Source organism: Bubalus bubalis, chromosome 6 (genome assembly GCF_019923935.1).
Source record: "Bubalus bubalis isolate 160015118507 breed Murrah chromosome 6, NDDB_SH_1, whole genome shotgun sequence".
Classification (NCBI taxonomy): domain Eukaryota; kingdom Metazoa; phylum Chordata; class Mammalia; order Artiodactyla; family Bovidae; genus Bubalus; species Bubalus bubalis.
Genome location: NC_059162.1, coordinates 96,313,192 through 96,331,060, shown reverse-complemented (window position 1 = coordinate 96,331,060; position 17,869 = coordinate 96,313,192). Strand labels below are relative to the sequence as shown.

Genomic DNA, 17,869 nt, shown 5'->3' with positions numbered 1-17,869 from the left:
GAAGAGGACTAGTCTTGAGTCATGCATATATGAGAATCCCTGTTTGCAGAAGAAGACCTTTCTAGACAGATAATTTTGCAAGGCTTTATAAAGTTGAACTCCCCCTGCAAAAATCTTCTAAACAAGTCAGATCTGACCTACTTTGTGGCAATGTCACACTTCAGTCTTTTAGGACCCAGAACCAGCAGATCACATCATGAAGCTGACAGTACTGCTGATAGAGGGAAAAAAAAATTTAAATGGAGAATCAGAAAAATCTTTACAAATGAGACAATGATAATACTATATGTGCTGTGCTGTGCTAAGTCACTTCAGTTGTGTCTGACTCTTTGTGACCCTATGAACCCCCCACCAGGCTCCTCTGTCCCTGGGATTCTCCAGTCAAGAATACTGGAGTGAGCTGCTGTGCCCTTCTCCAGAGGAGCTTCCCAACCTAGGGACTGAACCCGCATCTCTTATGTCTCCTGCATTAGCAGGCAAGTTCTTTACCATTAGCACCACCTGGGAAGCCCACTGCATATTTAAATATTACTAAAACTGAAGTAGGTCAAGTTGCCCTTTCTGGATGCAGGAGGACATAAGATACAGTTATAATTCCTAATTGTAAGGGATCAATAGTTCAAGCAGGATAATGAAAAACAGTCATATCCTCTGTACTTGCAAAATCCTGTGGCCTAAGGTCCTAGGATACCCAATACAATATCTTGATTGAATTGCTATTGGTTTTATTCTCTGGTACTCATTGAGGTGGCTACTAAATAAGAAATAAGGAAATTGGGAATGATAAGACACCATGTGATGCCTTCCCTTTCTAGACAGTGACATGACACATAAAATGTCAGGACATAAAACAGTAGATTACATGTATCAAGCAAACAATTCAGTGATACTAAGCAGAAAGTCTAAAAGCTGTTAGGTAGGTAAAATAGGGAAGGGAGTCCAAAATGGTGGTGGCTAAAAGACAAAAAAGGGAAAAGCCCGCGAAAATAGAACAAAAGAAGGTCCAAGGACCAGAGTGAGGACCTCAGGTAAAACAAACAACACTCTTGGCTGACCCAATTTACATAGGACAGGCCCAGGGAGAGATAAACATATAAAAAGAGGATTCAAAGCTAGCGCTCTCTCCCGCATGCTGGGACACTCTTCTCCTCGTGTCTTTGGATGGATGTGACCTCACGCCTAGAAGATGGATTTTCATGCTATCTTCTAAATAAAATAGAGCTGTAACACTGATTTGTCTAAGAGCTATAACATGGTCCATTCGAGGCCTGAGAGCTATAACGCGATCTATCCAAGACCTGAGAGCTGTGACACGTCGAGGGGGCTTTAATGTCCATCACTCCAAATCTTTGTTCTGATGAGACAAAGAACCAAGGAACATACACTTGCATGACAAAACTAATCCAAATGTATTAAAAACCTTAATACATAAAAAAGAGAGCATTTGAACCAGTTGATAAAAAATGATTTAATAATGGCTAAGAACATGTCCAGTGGTCATGTATGGATGTGAGAGTTGGACTGTGAAGAAAGCTGAGTGCCAAAGAATTGATGCTTTTGAACTGTGGTGTTGGAGAAGACTCTTGAGAGTCCCTTGGACTGCAAGGAGATCCACCCAGTCCATCCTAAAGGAGATCAGTCCTGGGTGTTCATTGCAAGGACTGATGCTGAAGCTGAAACTCCAATATTTTGGCCACCTGATGTGAAGAGTTGACTCATTGAAAAAGACCCTGATGCTGGGAGGGATTGGGGACAGGAGGAGAAGGGGACAACAGAGGATGAGATGGCTGGATAGCATCATCAACTCAATGGAAATGAGTTTGGGAAAACTCCAGGGGTTGGTGATGGATAGGGAGGACCAGCTTGCTGCAATTCATGGGGTCGCAAAGAGTTGGACACGACTGAGCAATTGAACTGAACTGAACTGAAGAATATATAGGGCTTCCCTGGTGGCTCAGTGATAAAGAATCCGCCTGCCAATGCAGAAGACATGGGTTTGATCCCTGGATCAGGAAGATCCCATTGAGAAGGATATGGCAACCCACTCCAGTATTCTTGCCTGGAAAATCCAAAGGACAGAGCCACTGTAGCCCTGGCAGGCTACAGTCTACAGGTTGCAAAGAGTCAGACACAACAGAGACTAACAACAGCAAAGAACATATGGCTAATCACTTTGGAAAAAATATAAGTTAGAACTCTACCAAATTCTGCGTGTATTAATATAAATTACAGCTATATTGAAAAATGAAATGTAAAAACAAACTCACAAAAGTACTAGAAATAAATCTGGTGACTAGACATATAAATATGCGGAAAAAAATTCTAAATTATAACACCAAATCAGACAACTTAAAAGATGGACTGATTTTACTACAAAATAATTTAAACATCATCAGAAAAGAGAACAATATCTAACAAAGAGAAAAATCAAGCAAAGAAAGAAAAATATAAAATTATATAAAGTGATCCCATGACATTAATGTGCTACATTTTTCTCTGTATTGAGTTTTTGAATATAAATTTTCTTTCACCGATTCTTCTATCAACTTTTCATCCATTTCATTGCAATAATGTTTCAGAAGAGTACACATTAGTGAGTAATTGTTAAATTCTTTTTTGTGGCAATAATCAATTTTCCATTAATTACAACCTGTAAAATATTTAACTTTCCTTATATCATTGTTCTACATTTAAGAATATTTCTAGTGCTTGAGTTCCTTAAGCTACATATAGCACATTCTCTAAAAAGAATACCACCATAAAATAATAAAGCAAAGTAACAATGAATACTAAAGCAAAAGAACAATGAATACTTAAGCAAAATGAAGAGTGGTTGGTAGTGATCATGTCTCATTAAGAAACTGTTCAAATTATTTGGGGCCTATATTGCACATTACCAGGAATTCTGTGCTGTTGAGATAGTAGACATACCATAGAATCAGAGAGCTGAAGTTTTATGTGTGTATGTTTTATTGTTTTTATTTTTCAGGATCAAAAATAGCTATTTTTATATTTGTTTTGTTTTTATTTATGCACCATGAAAAAAAAAAAAAGGAGTAATAATAGCTTTTACTGAAGCACTACATACAATGATTGGAAAATTCTTTTTTTTCCCTTCAGAAAGAAAAAAATAGAGACAAACTGGTAAATGAGTGAAAATCATGAATGGATAACCGACCAAAAGAATGTAAACTTAAGATACAAGAATATTCAAACTTACTAGTAACTGCTGCTGCTGCTAAGTCACTTCAGTCGTGTCCGACTCTGTGTGACCCCATAGATGGCAGCCCACAAGGCTCCCCAGTCCCTGGGATTCTCCAGGCAAGAACAACTGGAATGGGTTGCCATTTCCTTCTCCAATGCAGGAAAGGGAAAAGTGAGAGTGAAGTCGCTCAGTCGTGTTCAACTCTTAGCGACCCCATGGACTGCAGCCCACCAGGCTCCTTCGTCCATGGGATTTTCCAGGCAAGAGTACTGGAGTGGGTTGCCATGCCTTCTCCATACTAGTAACTAAAGAAGTGCAAAATTTAACGAAAACATAAAATTATTTTTTTTTCACCTAACAAATCGGTAAAGAAGCAAGATAGCAATTATCAATTTTGCTGAGAATTTAGAAAAAATTAATTTTCATTCAGTGCATGTAAGTAGAAATTGATAGAAACATTTTTAGAGGACAGTTTGATACATATTTTTAAAAGTCTTTTGAAGTACAAATTATTTGACCACCAGTTGTTATTTTAGGATTTTATTTTAGAAAATTAGGATTCTTACAGAGGGAGAAGTGTTAGGAAGTAGGATTTCTTTTTGTAAAAAATTGAGTGGAAATTTTATATTGATTTGAATTTGATTTTGTTTGAACTTCGTTGTGAGCTATGAGCCCAGATGGAAGAAAAGCTAATAGAAAACAAAAGGAAGCCATGTAGCCAGAAAAATTGCGTGCTTGCTCAATCAGTCGTGCAGTCATGTCCAACTCTTTACAACCCCGTGGACTGTAAAGCACAAAGCTCCTCTGTCCATGGAATTTTCCAGGCAAGAATACTGGAGTGAGTTGCCATTTCCTACTCTAGGGGATCTTCCCAACCCACGGGTCAAACCCAGGTCTCCTGCATTGCAGGCAGATGCTTTACCACTCTGCCACCTAGGAAGTCCAGTGAGAAAAATTAGATTAGCTAAAAATATTACCCCAAAAATAATTTTCAAACAACTTGTATACAATTAAAACCCGTTCCTAACTTGATGTCAGTTTCAGTTCAGTTCAGTTCAGTTCAGTCGCTCAGTCGTGTCCAACTCTTTGCAACCCCATGAATTGCAGCAAGCCAGGCCTCCCTATCCATCACCAACTCCCAGAGTTCACCCAAACTCGTGCATCGAGTCAGTGATGCTACCTAACCATCTCATCCTCTGTCATCCCCTTCTCCTCCTGCTCCCAATCCCTCCCAGCATCAGGGTCTTTTCCAATGAGTCAACTCTTCGCATCAGGTGGCCAAAGGATTGGAGTTTCAGCCTCAGCATCAGTCCTTCCAATGAACACCCAGGACTGGTCTCCTTTAGGATGGACTGGTTGGATTTCCTTGCAGTCCAAGGGACTCTCAAGAGTCTTCTCCAACACCATAGTTCAAAAGCATCAATTCTTTGGCACTCAGCTTTGTTCACAGTCCAACTTTCACATCCATACATGACTACTGGAAAAACAATAGCCTTGACTAGATGGACCTTTGTTGGCAAAGCAATGTCTCTGCTTTTGAATATGCTATCTAGGTTGGTCATAACTTTCCTTCTAAGGAGTAAGCATCTTTTAATTTCATGGCTGCAATCACCATCTGCAGTGATTTTGGAGCCCAGAAAAATAAAATCTGACACTGTTTCCACTGTTTCCCCATCTATTTCCCATGACATGATGGGACTAGATGCCATGATCTTAGTTTTCTGAATGTTGAGCTTTAAGCCAACATTTTCACTATCCTCTTTCACTTTCATCAAGAGGAGTTTTAGTTCCTCTTCACTTTCTGCCATAAGCATGGTGTCATCTGCATATCTGAGGTTATTGATCTTTATCCCAGCAATCTTGATTCCAGCTTGTGCTGCATTTTCCAGCCCAGCATTTTCATGATGTACTCTGCATAGAAGTTAAATAAGTAGGGTGACAATATACAGCCTTGACATACTCCTTTTCCTATTTGGAACCAGTCTGTTGTTCCATGTCCAGTTCTAACTGTTGCTTCCTGACCTGCATAGGTTTCTCAAGAGGCAGGTCAGGTGGTCTGGTATTCCCATCTCTTTCAGAACTTTCCAGTTTATTGTGATCCACACAGTCAAAGGCTTTGGCATAGTCAATAAAGCAGAAATAGATGTTTTTCTGGAACTCTCTTGCTTCTTCAATGATCCAATGGATTTTGGCAATTTGATCTCTGGTCCCTCTGCCTTTTCTAAAACCAGCTTGAACATCTGGAAGGTCACAGTTCACCTATTGCTGGAGCCTGGCTTGGAGAATTTTGAGCATTACTTTACTAGCGTGTGAGATGAGTGCAATTGTGTGGTAGTTTGAGCATTCTTTGGCATTGCCTTTCTTTGGGATTGGAATGAAAAATGACCTTTTCCAGTCCTGTGGCCACTGATCAGTTTTCCAAATTTGCCGGCATGGTGAGTGAAGCACTTTCACAGCATCATCTTTCAGGATTTGAAATAGCTCAACTGGAATTCCATCACCTCCACTAGCTTTGTTCATAGTGATGCTTTCTAAGGCCCACTTGACTTCACAGTCCAGGATGTCTGGCTCTAGGTGAGTGATCACACCATCGTGATTATCTGGGTCGTGAAGATCTTTTTTGTACATTTCTTCTGTGTATTCTTGCCTTCCCAGATTAATCTCCCTTTACTTTCATCATAAATTATGTATATGTTACAATGAACTAATTTTTAAATGTATGCTATTGTTTCATTCTTCTTTGCCTTTGCAACTTACTCCCTCTCTTTGGATTGTCTTTTTCTTACCTTTTCAACAGGTGGAATTTTAATTATTCTTTAAGGCCCAGCTCAAATGTCAGCTCCTCTGTGAGGTACTGCCCTATCTCCAGACAAGAATAATAACTTCTGTCCCTGTGTTTCTTAGAATCTGTCCATTCAACTATTTCAGCCTTTGGCATTCTGTTATAATTACTGTGGATATGTTGATATCATCACCTAGACCAGTACCATATAAACAGCCAGGATTATCATCATTTGTTCATTAGAGATGATCATTTGCTCATTTCTAAATCTCGGAACTTAGCACAAGTCTTACCACATATGAGAAGCTCAATAAATGTTGGATAAATGCATAATCCAAAGTTAGGAAGAGGCTTGATACTATATACTAATTAAAAGAAACTGGATTAAAGAAATAGCAGCCCACTCCAGTATTCTTGCCTGGAGAATCTCATGGACAGAGGAGCCTGGCAGGCTACAGTCCATAGGGTTACAAAAAGTCAAACACAATGGAAATGACTTAGCATGTATGCAGAGATTAAAGAAAAAAAGTATATTTAAAAATAAAAATATGAAGCAATTAGAAATTTATCTTTCATTTACTGAAACTTAATAAATGGAAATTAAGTGTCTATTTTAATTAAACAATCTTTTTAATTGAACAACTTAATTGTAATATCTTATTTTTTTTAATTTTCCACTAACTCCTATGTACCCAGAGTGGGCAGTATTATTTAATTCACAGTGATATTTACCTATCATTTTAATCATTCGACTAAATTTCTTTTAATTAACAAATGTCTTTTTAAGTTCCTAGTCTTGTGTGTAACATTAAGATAAATCCAATCTTCACAATTCAGTTAAGTCCTTAGCATAATGAAAGAGTTGGCTTCATTTTTCTTACTAGAGTAATGCTACTAAAGGTCCAAGTTTATGATATACTACTGTACCAAAATATATAAGGAATATCACTTAGGAAAACCACCAGGTAAATTGTTCCACATGTCTAAAGTTTGAATTTTGCTTTTTAGTAAAATGGAAATGACAACTTATATTATTACATAATACAGTTTACATGGAATCTGCATGTGGTGACTATGTAAAGTTACTAATGTTGTGCTTGGATCACAATATAACCCTGATAGTATAGAGCTAGTAATAATTATGAAACCAAACTCAGCAATTCTAGGAACTAGAACTTTCCAAACTCAATGTTGTAATTGAGTTGGCATTCATAAGTGCCAGGTAATCACCTAATCTGCATAAAATAAGATCTCCTACTAAGGGTCACTAGCTGACAGTAACAAGAAAATAAGGTGGTAAACTTGCATGGCTCATTTTGCACCAAAATCCAACCACATATCTTATTCTATGCCTGTCCCCTGGCCAGCACTGTTCCTCTCTAGTCTAGACCTCTAATCCACAATTTGATGCTCCATTTCTCAAGTCACCTCTGAACTATTCTCCACCAGTAAACTTTCCACAACTAATACATTTCTCTTGCAACTTTTCTGAATGCCAGAAAAAGCATTAGCCTTGAAAAAGATTTAAAAATTCATCTGAATTGGAAAGGATGAAGTAAAACTGCGCTACCTACAGATGACATGACACTAATGCTAATGCTAAGTCGCATCAGTCGTGTCCGACTCTGTGTGACCCCATAGATGGCAGCCCACCAGGCTCCACCGTCCCTGGGATTCTCCAGGCAAGAATACTGGAGTGGGTTGCCATTTCCTTCTCCAATGCATGAAAGAGAAAAGTGAAAGTGAAGTAGCTCAGTCGTGTCCGACTCTTAGCAACCCCATGGACTGCAGCCTACCAGCTCCTCTGTCCATGGATTTTCCAGGCAAGAGTACTGGAGTGGGGTGTCATTGCCTTCTCCGAAGATTCCACCAAAAAAAAAAAAAAACTATTAAAACAAATAAATGAATTCAGTAAAGATACAAAAAAATCAACATAAAATTACTTGAGTTTCTATACACTAATAACAAACTAACAGGAGAATTAATAAAACAATCCTATTTATAATTGCACTGAAAAGAATAAGATATATAAGAATAATGTTACCAAGGAAGTGAATGAATTGTAGTCTAAAAACAGTAAGACTTGATGAAAGACATTGAAAATGTCATAAATAAATGGAAAAATATATCATGTTCGAGGAAGGAAAAACCAGTTTGGCTAAAATTCCCATACTACTCACAGCAAGATTCAATGCAATCCTTATGAAAATACTGATGGCATTTTCAGAGTACTGAAATAAATAAATCTAAAATTTATATGGAACTACAGAAGACCTCAAATAGCCAAAGCATTCTTATAAAAGAAGAACAAAGCTGGGAACAACCGCAATCCCTGATTTCAAACTATACTACAAAGCTATAGTAATCAAAACAGTATAGCACGGGCACACAACAGACACATTGAGTAATAAAACAGAACAGAAAGCCCCAAGTAAACTCATACTTATGGTCAGTTAATTTACAACAAACAAGGCAAGAACATACCACGGGGAGAAGATGATATCTTCAACAAATGGTGTTGGACAGTTACATGCAAAAGAATAAAGTTTGACTAGTCTGTAATACCATAAATAAAAATAAACTCGAAATGGATTAAAGACTAAATGTAAGGCCTAAAACCATAAAACTTCTAGAAGATAACACGGCAGTATATTCTTTGACTTTGAGGGCTTCCCTCATAGCTCAGTCAGTAAAGAATCTGCCTGCAATGCAGGAGACCTGGGTTCAATTTCTGGGTCAGGAAGACCCCCTGGAGAATGAAATGGTAACCCACTCCAGGTTTCTTGCCTGGAGAATCTCATGGATAGAGGAGCCTGGCAGGCTACAGTCCATGGGGTCGCAAGAATGGGATACGACTTAGTGACTAAACCACCACCATACTCTTTGACAACAGTCTTAGCAATACTTTTTACAATCTATCTCCTCAGACAAGAGAAACAGAAGCAAAGAAACAAACCCCCCAAAATGGGATTATATCAAACTAAAAATCTTTTGCACAATAAAGGAAATCATCAACAAAATAAAAAGGCAACTAACTGAACAGGAGAAGATATTTGCAAATCGTATATCTGATAAGGGGTTAATGTCCAAAATATGGGCTTCGCTGGTGACTCAGATGGTAAAGAATCTGCCTGCAATGCAGGAGACCCAGGTCCAAATCCTGGGTCAGGAAGATCTCATGGAGGAGGGAATGGCTACCCACTCTAGTATTCTTGCCTGGTGAATTCCACAGACAGAGGAGTGTAGCAGGCTTCTCCATGGGGTCCCAAAGAGTCAGGCAAGACTGAGCTTGAGCGACTATCCAAAATGTATAGAGAACTCATACAACTCAGTATAAAAACTCTGAATAAAAAATGGGCAGAGGACCTGAAAAGATATTTTGCAAGGAAGACATACAAATGGCCAATGGGCACATGAAAAGATGTTCAACATCCCTAATCATTAGGGAATTCAAATCAAAACCATAATGAGAGATCACTTCACACCTGTCAGAATGGCTATTATCAAAAAGATAAGAAATAACAAATGTTGATGATAAGGATGTGGAGAAAAGGGAACCTTTGTGTACTACTGAGAATTTAATTTGGTGTAGCCACCACGAAAAACAGTATAGAAGTTTTTTAAAAATTTAAAATAGAACTATTAATACCAAATGATCCAGCAATCCCACTTCTGGGTATTTATTGAAAGAAAACCAAAACACTAATTCAAAAAGATAAATATGCACTCCAATGTTCACTCAGGTACTATTTATAATAACAAAGATACAGATACAGTCTGAGGGTCCATAGATAGATGAATAAATAAAGACACACACACACACACAAACACACATGAATATAGCTCAGACATTAAAAAGAATGAAATCTTGCCCTTTTCAACAACATGGATAGATCAAGAAGGTATTATGCTTATTGCAATAAGTTATACAGATAAAAACAAATACAGTATAAGCTCATTTAGATATAGAATCAGAAAACAGATAAGCAGACAAAGCAAAACAATAACAGATTCTTTGATATAGAGAATAAACTGGTGGTGCCCAGAAGGGTGGGAGTGGGAGATGAGCTAAATAAGTGAAAAGGATTAATGAGTACAAGCTTCCAGTTATAAAGTGAATCAGTTATGGGAATAGAGATGTAATGTACAGCATAAGGAATATAATCACTAATATTACATTAACTCTACAGAGACAGTTACTAGACTTAATCAAATGGTAATCATTTCATAATGTATAGAAGAAATATTGAGACACTATGCTGTATAATTTAAAATATTTTTTATAAAAGATGAGGAAGCTAAAACTCAAGAGAGGAGAAGAGAACTGAACAAAGCAATACAATGTATGTTTAACCAATAACTATTTTTAATCACTAATACTAAGGCTAAAGATAATAATAAACCCCTGTTCTTAATTAAGTTGTACCCTATTAGGCTGAAATTATGTAAAGGAGGACACCATAGTATGATCAAATAAGGTCAGATGAATCTTCACAATTTTTCTCATTACTCTTTTTTGATACCACTCCTATTTTTCTTATTTTCAAAATTAATAGTAAAATAACCCCACTAATAAAATAAAATCAGGAGATAATTATATTATTGACAATATATTTAAAATTATTTTCTAAGCATTTTCAATCTATAAAAATACTTCATTTTTATAGATCTGATTATTAATGACATTTAATTGAATTTAGTTTCAGTATAAAATATCTTGCTCTTTCTCCTGGAAAGCATAAAAGAGATGGTATACCATCATATCTAGTCACCACATGCATTACGTACATGGAAATAGAAAAATTAACATGATACTTATTAATCAGTAGGAGACTGTACCAGTTTCAAATTTTGTTTCATTTGAAAAAAACATTTCTTATTGTTTCTTGGTCTTATCTTTCACATTAGTTGCTCAAAGCTAAACTGGGGTTTATTTCATATTTGTGTTTGTGTAAAGCTCTGTTAATGTTAATTTGTTTTATATTTGGTTATATCTGCTAAAGATACTGGGGCTTCCAAGGTGGCTCAATGCTAAAGAATTCACCTGCTAACCAGGAGACTTAGGTTTGATCCCTGGATGGGGAAGATCCCCTGGAGAAGGAAATTGCAATCCACTCCAATATTCTTGCCTAGGAAATCCCATGGACAGAGGAACCTGGCAGGCTATAGTCCATGGGGTGGTAAAGAGTCAGACAAGGTTGAGCAACTAAACAGCAGCAGCAGCAATAGCTGAAAATACCACCCCCTACCCTTTTTTCATCTGAGAATTCTAATTCATCCTTCAAGACTCCACTTCAGTGGTTTCTCTAGGAGGTTGGTCCTGAACCTTTCCTCTGGACTTTTTAAGCATCAAGAGCACATCACTTAGGCATTATAATATCATATATTAAGGATCTGCTTGTGCAAATCCTTCCTCCAGGAGCCTAAGCTCCCCAACAGATACATGGGTCATATCCTATTTATCTTTTATCTTCAGCCCCTAGCTCAGTACCTGCTTTATAAAAAGGGCTCAAGAGCCTGGTGGGCTTCCGTCTATGGGGTCACACAGAGTCGGACACGACTGAAGTGACTTAGCAGCAATACAATTTTGCTCAATTAAACTGAACAGTGGAGAAAAGTGTATTGTACTCCTGATCAAGCAGGAAAATGAACTAGATAAAATCCAGATCTTGTTACTTAACATCTCTTTACCCTAGTGGCTTTGGCTTAATAATAATAGCACTCATAAATAATACTGAAAGTTAATATTTATTTAATGTATATTACGAATCAGATAATTTGCCAAACATTAACCTGCTGCTGCTGCTGCTAAGTCGCTTCAGTCGTGTCCGACTCTGTGCGACCCCATAGACGGCAGCCCACCAGGCTCCCCCGTCCCTGGGATTCTCCAAGCAAGAACACTGGAGTGGGTTGCCATTTCCTTCCCCAAAACATTAACCCAAGGTAGTATATTAGTTCTCCAGTGCTGCCATAACAAAATACCACAGACTGGCTGACTTAAACCACAGCAATTTATTTTTCCACAATTCTGGACTCTAGAAGTTCAAGATCAAGTGGTCACCAGGTTTGGTTTCTTCTAAGGCATCTCCCCTTGCATATGGCCATCTCCCAGAATACATCTCCCATGTATTCACATGGTCATCTTTTTGTGTTTTCTATAAACTCCTCTTGCTAGAACACCAGACATATGGTTGAGGTGCGACCTTTACAGTCCCATTTTTAACGTAGCTATCTGTTTAAAGCTCCATACAGAGGTACTGGGAATTACAGCTTCAGTATAAAGCATTTGGAGGGGACACAATTTAGCCCATAACATGTAAGTATTATTGTTTTCCTTATAATCAAATGAGCAAACCAAGGCCTAGTGAGCACGGCAAACAGACTCTAAAATAGCCCCCAGGGAACCTGACCTCCTGATATTCACATCTCTGTGTACTCACCTCCTCCTAGGTATGGATGGAACCTATGACTTGTTTCTAACTAATGGAACATGGAAAAAGTAATGGGATGTCACTTACATGATTAGGTACCATAAGATTGTAACTTCTATCTTGCTAGAAGGTTCTCCCTATTGCCTTATCCATTTTCATGCTTTGATGAAGAAAGCAGCCATGTTAGGGAGACCCATGTAGCAAGGAACTGTGGGCAGCTTCTAGTCATTAAGAAATGAGACCCTCTGTCAAATAGACTGCAAGAAACTAAATTTGGCCCAACAACTATGTGAACTTGGAAAAGATTCTTTCCCAGTCAAGGTTTCAGATGACATCCCAGACTGGTTGACATTTGATTGTAACCTCATAAGAAATTCTGAAACAGAGGACCCAGCTAAGCCATGCATGGATTCTTGACTCAAACACATTTGTGAGATTATAAAAAGCGTGCTTTTAAGCCACTGAGTCGGTAGGCAAAATTGTTACACAGCAGTAGATAATATGGTGAGATTAGTCAAACTTCACATATGAGTGAGTGTTCGAGCTGAGATCTGAACTCTGATCTCGTTGACTCCAAAACCATCTATGCCACATGAGCACCTGTCATGAAGGACTGCTGTAAGGATTAGACACATATAAAATGCGTCTAATTTAAAATGCACCGATTCTTGATCTGGAGTGATATAAATGGGGAGGAAAGCTAAAAATAGAGTGGATATATGTACATGTATCTGATTCAATTTGCTGTACAGCAAAAAGAAAACATTGTAAAACAACTATACTACAATAAAAATTAATAAAAGGCACAGTCTTTGACACCTAATAAGAATTCCTTAAACGGTCTTTTTTTTTTTATTGTTTTAAAGTTACACAACCATGCCTATTGTCAAACGAAGGCAAATACTATCTGAAAGGTGAGAAAGGGAAAAGGGCTTACAGCAAACTGACTGAACACAAATCAAAGCTATATTAGATTTCAGACTTCACATTTATAAATTTAGCCTAGTAAGGCTACTCTTAGAGTCATATAGCCAAGTTTCCATTTTTTGCTTAAAAACTATTGAACTCAATATTTGAGGACACTACAATATAAAATTTAGCATAATCTCAATCCTCTTGCCCTTAAATTTTTGTTGTCAACATAAGATAACATGCATCAACATACAAAGGGTCTTGGGAACATAGAGGGGGGGAAAACTTACTAAGTAGTCTTAGATATCCAGTGGGCACTCACTAATTGAAAGAATGAATGAAATGATCTCCTGTATCTCCCACTTTAATTAGGTCATTCATTTAGGGAGGCATTGAGCTCACTGCAGATGGTGACTGCAGCCATGAAATTAAAAGATGCTTGCTCCTTGGAAGGAAAGCCATGACCAACCTAGACAGCATATTAAAAAGCAGAGACATTACTTTGTCAACAAAGGTCCGTCTAGTCAAAGCTATGGTTTTTCCAGTAGTCATGCATGGATGTGATACTTGCACTAAAAAGAAAGCTGAGAGCTGAAGAATTGATGTCTTTGAACTGTGATGTTGAAGAAGACTCTTGAGAATCCCTTTGACTGCAAGGAGATCCAATCAGTCCATCCTAAAGGAAATCAGTTCTGAATATTCATTGGAAGGACTGATGTTGAAGCTGAAACGCCAATCCTTTGGCCACCTGATGCGAAAAACTGACTCACTAGAAAAGACCTTGATGCTGGGAAAGATTGAAGGCAAGAGGAAAAGGGGATGACAGAGAATGGATGGTTGGATGGCATCACTGACTCAATGGATATGAGTTTGAGTAAGCTTCAGGAGTTAGTGATAGATGGGGTGGCTTGGCGTACTGTAGTACTTGGGAGTCGCAAAGAGACGGACACAACAGAGCGACTGAACTGAACTGAGCTTGAATAAAGTTTCACTGGATTTAATCACTATACAGATTTCAGGATCATAAAATTGGACTTACAAGGCTTATAACTTGGCTCACCCACTTGCCAGTTATGTAACTATGAGATCACCAAAACTCTCTCTTCCTTAGCATTAAAGTGAAGTCACTCAGTCGTGTCCGACTCTTTGCGACCCCATGGACTGCAGCCTATCAGGCTCCTCCATCCATTGGATTTTCCAGACAAGAGTGTTGGAATGGATTGCCATTTCCTTCTCCAGGGGATCTTCCTGACCCAGGAATCGAACCTGGGTCTCCTGCATTGCAGGCAGACGCTTTACCGTCTGAGCCACCAGGGAAGCACTTCCTTAGCATTACCATCTCCTAAAATGGAAGCTCCATTATCATACTGTCATGATGAAGCATCTTAAGGTCACAGTGAGCTAGGACTCACCATATTGTGGATGGAGAGGGTAATGCATATCTGAAGTTGTTAATATCCCAGTTTGTGATTTATCCAGCCTGACATTTCACATGATGTACTCTGCATAGACGTTAAATAAGCAGGGTGACAATATACAGCCTTGACATACTTCTTTCCCAATTTTGAACCAGTCAGTCATTCTATGTCTGGTTCTAACTGTTGCTTCCTGACCATTCTCAAGAGACTAGGAAGGTGGTCTGGTATTCCCATATCTTTAAGAATTTTCCATGGTTTGTTGTGATCCAGAGTCGAAAGCTTTATCATAGTCAATGAACCAGAAGTAGATGTTTTTCTAGAATCCTCTTGCTTTCTCTACGATCCAGCAAATATTGGCAGGTTGATCTCTGGTCCCTCTGCCTTTTCCAAATCCAGGTTCTACATCTGGAAGTTCTTGGTTCATATACTGCTAAAGTCTAGCTTGAAGGATTTTGAGCATAACCTTACAAACATGTGAAATGAGCACAATTGTACAATAGTCTGAACATTTTTGGCATTACCCTTCTTTGGGATTGGAATGAAAAATTGACCTTTTCCAGTCCTGTGGCCACTGCTGAATTTCTAAATTTGCTTATATAATGAGTACAGCACTTTCACAACATCATTTTTGGGATATTAAATAGCTCAATTGGTATTCCATTACCTTCACTAGCTTTGTTTGTAGTAGTGCTTCCTAAGGCCCCCTTGACTTCACACTCCATGATATCTGATGCTAGGTGAGTGACCACATCATCATGGCTATCCAGGTCATTCAGACCTTTTTTGTATAGTTCTTCTGTGTATCCTTGCCACCCCTTCTTAATCTCTTCTGCTTCTGTTAGGTCCTTACCATTTCTGTCCTTTAGCATGCCCAGCCTTGCATGAAATATTCCCTTGATATCTCCAATTTTCTTGAAGAGATTTCTAGTCTTTCCCATTCTATTGTTTTCTTCTATTTCTGTGCATTGTTCATTTAAGAAGGCCTTCTTATATCTCCTTGCTTATTCTCTGGAACTCTGCTTTAGTTGGGTAAATCCCTCCCTTTCTCCCTTGTCTTCACTTCTCTTTTCTTCTTGACTATTTATAAAACTGTCTCAGACAACCACTTTGCCATCTTGCATTTCTTTGGAATGGTTTTGGTCACTGCCTCCTGTACAATGTTACTAACTTCTGTCCATAGTTCTTCAGACACTCTGTTTACCAGATTTAATCCCTTAAATCTATCTGTCACCTCCTTTTTATGGCTGAAAGTGAAGAGGTACTAAGGAGCCTCTTGATGCAGGTGAAAGAGGAGTGTAAAAACAGCTGGCTTAAAACTTAATATGAAAAAAACTAAGATCATGGCATCTAGTCCCATCACTTCATGGTAAGTAGAAGGGGAAAAAGGGGAAAAGGTGACAGATTTTCTTGGGCTCCAAAATCACTGTGAATGGTGACTGTAGTCATGAAATTAAAAGACACATGCTCCTTGGAAGAAAAGCTGACAAACCTAGACAGTGTATTAAAAAGCAGACATATCACTTTGCCAACAAAGGGTCTGTATAGTCAAAGCCATGGTTTTTCCGGTCGTCATGTACGGATGTAAGAACTAGATCATAAAGAGGGCTGAGCCCCACACCTTCCCCCCACACACACACACAAAAAAAAGGATTGATGCTTTCAAATTGTAGTGCTGGATAACACTCTTGAGAGTCCCTTGGCCTGCAAGGAGATGAAACCAGTCAATCCTAAAGGAAATCAACTCTGAATATTCATCGGAAGGACTGCTGCTGAAGCTGAAGCTCCAATACTTCGGCCACCTGATGCAAAGAGCCAACTCACTGGAAGAGACCCTGATGCTGGGAAAGACTGAAGGCAGGAGGAGAAGGGGACAACAGAGAATGAGATGATTTGATGGCATCACCTACTCAATGGACATGAATCTGAGAAAACTCTGGGAGATAGTGAAGGCTAGGGGAGCCTGTTATGTTGTAGTCCACAGGGTCACAAAGAGTTGGACACAACTTAGCAACTGAACAGCAAAAATAAAGTGTACTGCTCCCTTGGATTCCTCATAACAAACCAAAGAAATTGACAAAGTACACATATGGAAAGAAAAAAATCTATCTTTATAAAAGCAATTGGTTTATTCATGTGATAGCTCAAGTTTCCAGAGTAACCCAAAATATTTTTTTTAATTTTCTCTACCACACACCCTATCAACATTTCCCGAGACATCTAGGGTGGCTTCTTCCCACCTTCCAACACTTCATAGGAAGTAAAAGTGGATGGATACAGCCTGATAATTTATTTCAGCAAAAAAGACTCTGGAAAAACTGTTTTATACTAAAAAAGTATCGCTGCCAACATATCCCTACCTACCTCAGAAAAAGTAATGCAGTCTGCATCATGACTTCTCTTTTAACTTGAAATTTTTTTTTGATTGTGTATATAATCTTTTTTGGATGAGATTTACTCATTTATAACCACCTTCCCATGATATTTATAAATAAACTTTTGATTCTCTTCCCACACATTTTGAATGGAAAGCTAAATGTTGACTGTACACAGAAAAGGAAAACTCTCTACAAACAAAATGAAATGAAATTGATACCTAGCTAACAGCTTTAGGTTCAAACTTGCTCACATTTAGAATATGTACATTTTTCCATGTCTATTTTGTTGATATTACTCTTTAAACTCCAGTGTGCAGAGTTAAGTATAATTGTATTCAGAACAAAATTTGCTCAGTAATGAATTGCCCCTAAGTGGAGTCACTTGCAACAGTTCAAACCAATATTTTCCTGGGTCTTAGGGTTATTGAGATGAAAAAGCCTAGCCCCTGGCAGCAAAAATGTCACATACTAACAAAGGAGAAGATAATCACAACACAATATGGTAAATACAAAGGCATAGGAAGTAGGGAACATAAGGGACCAAGTGGGGCTCAGGCTGAAAGATTTAGAAAAGCATTCTTAGAGGAGGTAAAGCCTCAGTTATCTTTTTTCCTCTTTTTTCTTTCTATAAGTGATTCTATTTTTCTAAATGATTTGTGAAGGGTAAATAATAATTATACAGGAAAAGGAGTGGGAATGATACAGAGCATTTCAGGAAGTAAGAATAATTGAACCAAGGCATAAAA

At 38.1% G+C, this 17,869-nt stretch overlaps 1 protein-coding gene and 1 non-coding gene across 2 annotated transcripts in view; both read right to left on the bottom strand.

Moving 5' to 3' along the window:
* Nucleotides 1–17,869, bottom strand: part of AGBL4 (AGBL carboxypeptidase 4) — a 1,467,749-nt gene that overhangs the window by 1,074,436 nt on the left and 375,444 nt on the right. The window lies entirely within an intron of this gene.
* TRNAC-GCA lies at nt 14,575–14,647 on the bottom strand. The gene has a single exon. It is a non-coding gene; the product is annotated as a tRNA-Cys (tRNA).